This window comes from Apium graveolens, chromosome 8, assembly GCF_009905375.1.
Source record: "Apium graveolens cultivar Ventura chromosome 8, ASM990537v1, whole genome shotgun sequence".
NCBI classification, from domain to species: Eukaryota; Viridiplantae; Streptophyta; class Magnoliopsida; order Apiales; family Apiaceae; genus Apium; species Apium graveolens.
This window is the reverse complement of record NC_133654.1, coordinates 48,092,641-48,099,308: the sequence shown is the minus strand read 5'-3', so window position 1 is coordinate 48,099,308 and position 6,668 is coordinate 48,092,641. Positions and strand designations below refer to the sequence as shown.

At 37.3% G+C, this 6,668-nt stretch overlaps 1 long non-coding RNA gene across 1 annotated transcript; it reads left to right on the top strand.

The window, feature by feature from the left end:
- Positions 1–282: 282 nt before the first annotated feature.
- LOC141676599 (uncharacterized) lies at positions 283–6,018 on the top strand. Its single transcript, XR_012557085.1, has 3 exons — positions 283–4,287; positions 4,387–4,566; positions 5,218–6,018. It is a non-coding gene; the product is annotated as an uncharacterized LOC141676599 (long non-coding RNA).
- Positions 6,019–6,668: the final 650 nt, after the last annotated feature.

Here is a 6,668-nt window from a genome sequence, read left to right as displayed (position 1 = left end):
ACATTGGAAGGCGAAGAGGTGTCAAGTACCTGTTACTTATAATTCTTCCTAAGGGAATCATTGTTAGGACTAATAAGTACTAATAAGGTTTCTTAAAATCATGAGCTTTTCTAGATCCTTAGGACATAGCTTTATGTATAAGGGTTGAATCCGTTCGAGTTGGAACATTTCTTTGCTTATTATTAATCTAAGACTTCATTTCCATATGGTCTTATTTATCTTGTTATTTTAAACACGATAGGAAAGAATATGCCAAGCATGGGGCGTGCATATTTACAAATGAATAACAAAGGAAATAAGATAAAGGAAATAGTTGCATAAAAAAAACTCTGAAGGGTGAAGTGTTCGAACATCAAAATAAATAAAAAGATAACTACAAATACATGCAGGTCCATAATAACTACCCGTCCCTAGCAGGCTCCTCGCCGTTTTAATCCACTTCAGTTCACTTCTCTTTGTTTACAGGGGCCGAAGTTTCTACATCTTTGACAGGAGAAACAAGTGGAGAAGATTTGGGGTCCAAGATGCGATCTTGGTGCACAGGGGGTTAAAGAGGTCATCATCAAAGAGATGGGTATTGTAGAGAGAGAAGCCCCTCCTTACTAAAATATTTTTCTCGCCTAGCTCTATTCAACCTGTATTTCCGTTTCAATTCCTCACCATAATTTCATTATTAATCTACTTTTTACACGCTTTAGCTCTTTCAAATCCTCTCCTTCTCTTCTTCTAGATACATTAGGTCCTACCTTCGATCTCTTTGGTTTGGATTTCACTATGGGTTCCAAAAATTCAGAGCATTCCGGTTCTATGAAATTTGAGGAATTTTTTTACAATGATTGGTCATAAATATGCTCATTTTATTATTCTTGTGCCTGAAGATAACTTTATTTTGCAGATTCATGATTAACAATCTTATAATACTTATGATGTTGCTAATTCTCAACTTCTGTCGCCTAGACAATTGTTAGATGGTCAAACTGATGTTGTTTGTGCTATCTCCCATGGTAGTCAAAAAGGAGGTTCACCCATGGAGGATTTAAGAACAAGTTGAGGCCACTCGCGCCACCTAAACACGTCTTTTGGAGTTACTTAGCTCCAAGAATATTCCGAGTACTTCCCTCGAACCACAGTCTAATGACACTGTTTCTTATACTTACAATGAGGATGGGTCTGCTACTATGGAGCTCCCTAGAGATGTCTTGCTAAATGCTCAAAAACAGTGGGATACTAGCATAATTGGTCATTTCATTGTTGTTAATTTTGCTTTTAATTTGTGTATGAACAAACTTTTAAGCTTTGAAAGAATTCTGGTTTGTTGAGGGTTTACTACAGTTCAAAAGGTTACAATACTTCCAATTTAATTCTTTTAGAGAAAAATGTCACTTTGACTATGAATGGAGTTCAAATGGGTGGATGTTCTCTCTATTTGATGCCATGGATAGAGGGTTCTACCTTCAAGATAAATGTCATAAACTGAGTGCCCTGCTGCATAAAACTAATTGATGTTCCTCACTCACATTAATTTTGGGAAGGGATCACAAGGATCGTTAAATTGATTGGTTCCCTTATGATATTTAATGAGGTTACCAGCCACTTTGAACCTCTCAAATTTTCTAGAGTTCATGTGGAACTAGCTTATTCTGCACCAAGGTCATCACATGTTTGGGTTCTGATTATTAATGGGGATGGTATCGTGGAAAATATGAAAGTGGAAGTCATTTACTCAGCTCTGCCTTTCTCCTGCAACCTGTGTAAAGTTTTTGGTCACTCACTAGCAAGATGTATTAACAATCCAGAGATCGTGAAGAATAGACAAGAAGCTCATGCTAGGAAACAAGCACAACAAGCCGATGAACAAGACAGAGCAGCTAATGCAGCAAATGATTACACTGTCAACACCGAACATAATGAGCACGGCGAATACGATGATCATAATGACTTTAGCCATAAAGTTGTGGGTGAACTCTTTGGCTGCAGTGTGGTACAAAATGATGATGAGCACATTGATAGAGAAGTTTTGGAAAATGATGACCTTGAAACTTTTGACCAAGCTCGAGATGGTGATGATAGTGCTTTAGAGGATTAACAGATTAGTACACATAATTGGGATGCTCCATGTGCTCTGTTACCTACTCATAATGCTTTTGAGACTCTAGAACTTGCTAACTAGCTAGACAGCATGACTCAAATGACCTCTTCCAATAGGAAAAGGAAAAATAATGGCTCCCCTAGACCCCTGGCTACCATACATCGTCATAACATTATTGTTCTGCTAGAGATTGCACCGCCTGTATCAGTGGTTACAGGTTTGAAAGATAAGGGAGAGACCCCCAAGTTACCACAGATATATATTACGGATGATGATGGACTTACTCAAGTATCAAGCAAGAGAAGCCTGAGGATGGCAGGTACGCCAGCATCTCTGCGTCGTTTACAATGTATTTCTCCTCCTTGAATGTAAGGAGGTTGAATAAGTTCCCCCATCAGATGGAACTCATGAAATTTGTCTCGGTTAATGATATTAATTTTACATGTTGTATTGAAACTAAAGTCAAAATTGTTATGCTACTTCTATTTCTAAGCATATCAATAATAATTGGTCTTGTGCCTTTAATTACGAGTTTCCTGATACTGGTAAAATTTGGGTTGGTTAGGATCCTTCGGTTTGGCTTGTTAATATCCATGGTAAGTCAGCCCAGCTTATTACCTGTTTGGTTACATTTCTTGAGAAGCAATTCCATTTCGCTGTCACTTTTGTATACCCCTATAATAAACAAAATCAACGAGAACCTCTTTGGTCGGATTTGGTGCATCTGAGCTCTCTTGTTGACATACCTTGGTGTGTTAGAGGTGATTTCAACTACACTCTCAATACCTCAATACCTGTGAAGCTTTAGGTGGTAGAGAGCGTTGGCCCCCAGATATGAAAACTTTCAAGGATTGTATTACTGATGCAGGACTTGATCATATTCGTACCATTGGCTGTTAATACACATTATGGAATAATAGACCCTATGATCTTATTCAGAAATGACATGATCGAATGTTGGGCAATCAGAAATGGCTTCTTACCTTTTTCTAAATCTTTTGTTAAGGTTAAAAATCGTGATATCTGGGACCACTTCCCTCTTTTGCTAACAGTGCCTATGACTTTAGAGAAAGTTTTCAAACATTTTTAGTATTTTAACTTTATGAGTGGTCTTCAAGGTTTTAGAGAAGCTGTCATCAAGGCATGGTCTTTCACGGCTATAGGTGATCCTCTGCAAGTTCTTTATGGCAAACTCAGTTAAGTCAAAAGAGAGCTGGTGACTCTCAACAAAACTCAAGGAAATGCCCACACCAGTGTTACTCAAGCTTGTGCCTTTCTTCACCAAATTCAAGAGAAACTAGTTTGGACCGTTCCAACAGTAACCTTATCACTGAGGAGAGAGCAGTTTCTAACAAGTTAGAAGACTTATTGGTCACTGAAGAATCTTTACTGTGGAAAAATTCTAGAGTTAGATGACTACATGTGGGAGATGGAAACAATTCATTCTTTTTCAACAAGGTTAGGGAAAACTGGAACAAAAACAAGATTTTGTCCATTAAAAATAGCGAGGGTAACATGGTGTTTGACCAGAAACTGGTGGCTGAGGCTGTTATTTATTTTTTCTCAAATTTAACCGGTATGCCTAGTGGCAATGTCATCTGTGCTTTCGATTTTCCTTGTCCTACTATCACTGAGGCACATGGATGCTTGTTAGAGTAGCCTGTCACCAATGATTTGATCCTCAATACTGTCAAATCCATGAAGAGAAATAAGGCTCTAGGGCCAGATGGCATTACTTCCACAAGTATAGCTTTATTTCAAAAGTTCTCACTCCCACTAGACCAATCTCTTTATGCTCCATTGCATACAAATGCATAGCCAAGATTGTTGCTAACAGGCTAAAGTTTGTTTTTCCTTCAATCATAGACCAATCACACTATGCTTTCATAAAGGGTAGAAGTATCTCTGATAATGTGCTTTTTGCTCAGGAGCTCTTTAGAGGTTATAGCATAAAAATAGGTGTACCAAAGTGTGCTTTGAAAATTGACTTGAGTAAAGAATTTGACTATATCTCCTGGGGGCTTTCTTATGCAAGCTCTGTCTCATTTGAAATTCTCTTCAATTTTCTTAAACTGGATTTATCAATGCATATCAACCCCAATGTACTCAGTTAAGCTAAATGGAGCTCTTCAAGGATACTTCCCGGGAAGAAAAGGGCTTCGTCAAGGAGACCCATTGTCTCCATCTCTTCACTCTAGGTATGAATGTGCTTTCATGCATGTTAGCTCAAAATCCTCCCTTTTTTCACTATCACTGAAAGTGTAAGAAACTTAAGCTCACCCACCTCCTATTTGCAGATGACGTGCTCCTCTTCTCTAAGGAAAACACTGACTCTATCTCCCACATTATGAACTGTATTAATCGATTTGCAGATATGAGTGGATTAAAACCTGTTGTCCATAAGAGCACGGTTTTCTTTTGCAATTGCCCGCATATTGTGACAATTTGGTTTGCTAGAAAACATGGCATTCCCAGAGGTGAGCTTCTTATTAAATTTCTTAGTGTACTTCACGTTTTCTCTAAGCTAAGCATTGACAACTGCATATGCCTCTCATAGAAAAGCTTAATATACGTATTTTTTCTTGGACATCTAATTTGTTGTCTCTTGCCAGTAGAATTCAGCTAATTAGAGCTATGCTTTTCACTATGCAATCCTGCTGGATCAAACCTTTTATGTTGGGGTGAATGACAAATTTAGCTTATATTTACACAAAATTGTATCTTATACAAATTGGGATACCCAACTGGTAGTGGATTATTCAACCGGTCAAAATTGGCCACTTTTTTCAAAATGGCTATTTTGGTTAAAAAATTTCAAAAATTGGTTATTTTTGTCATTTTTTCTTTATGTTGCCCGCTAAGATGCACAATTGTCTTAAATCTATTTTAACACGTTTTATTTGGAGGGGTGACATAACTAAGAAAGAAAGTGTTAGGGTTTCTTGGAGAAACATTTGCTTGCCTCAAGATAAATGTGGGCTTGGTCTTAAGAACCATAAGAATGTAACATAGCTCAAATGTTGAGGCATCTGTATAAAATTATTTTTGAACATGATTCTCTCTGGTGTAACTGGGTTTATACAACTGCACTTAAAAGCATCATTTCTGGACTATGGCTACTCCAACAGACTACTCTTGGATTTGGCGCAGAACTCCTGAGCTAAGACCATTGGGAATTCAGTTTCTCATATTCAAAGTTGGAAATGAATTAACTTCTCCTTATGGTTTGATCCCTGGTGGCAGAGCTCATGTCTTTCTTATTCTGACATAGACCTCATTATCAGGCAATCAGGTCTCACCTTAGATGCTAAAGTTTCCAATATTATCATGACTAGAGCTTGGTCTTTGCCTCAACCTAGTACCTGTACTAATCACCTCAGTAAATTTCATTTACACTGGTTGGAGCATTTGGATAATCCTATGTTAAATATTGCTTCTAACGGCACCATCCTCTAGAATGATTTTCCTATCTCGGAGATCAAGGTTTGGCATATCTGGGAAGCCATTCATTTTAAGGTTCCAAAAATCACATAATATAAATGGGATTGGCACAAACTTCATGTCACTCGATATGCACATCATGAGTGGATGTTGTGCCTTAAAAGATTGCCCACTCTTAACAGACTTGCATCTCTCGGCATTGATATTGGTACTTGTTGATTTCTTTATGTTGGTGAAACCGAGCACATTGACCACTTATTTTTAAAATTCCCTTACAATAACTATATTCTCCATGATATATGCAACAGAGTGCGCACAACTATTATGGATGAAAACTGATTAGATGTTCTATCTCATTAAGGTACTATTCAGCCCCCCGAGCATTAAAGTCTGGTTTTATTAGCAGCTCGGATTTTCACATGCCATATACGGAGGGAACCCAATGTGAGATCTCACAATAAAAGTGTTTTTTAGCCTTCAAAGATCATTAAAAGGATTATTATTGATATTAGATCTCATATATTTAACTCTAGATGGTTGATTCATAAATATTGTATAGATACATTTGCTAGTCGGTTAGCTTGAGGGTGGCTGTGACGCCCTCCAAGTCCGAGTTATGGATTTGGGGGTCACTGACAGATAACCATAATATAATAGACATAGAGGAATAAAATAATAAGTGGATCGATCAAATGTTATAGTATGAAACAGACACTAATACAAACCAAATGTTATTATAACCCATAAGTTTAATTAGTTTTACAAACTATTCAAATTTTATTACAAACCTCTACACTAGTCAAGCGTCCCAAACAGTCTACCTGGAAAACACACCAAACTATGTACAAGTACACAACTCATGATGAAACCTGGGACTCAAGCCTGCTCTGACTTAGCTTAAAGATTAAAATAATAAACAAGTATGAGCGAAAGAAATGTTCAACAAGCAGTATAAAACGTATTCTTGAAATGATAAACCCAACTTGATAATAACTGAATAACAGGAGATAAACAGTAATATTTGATTAACAATAGAAGCTAAACAAGTTATAAACAATAAACGATAATTTTTAAATTGGTATCTATTACCGACGGACGTACTATCACATGCTGATCAGCCCGTGTGATAGCACTGGAT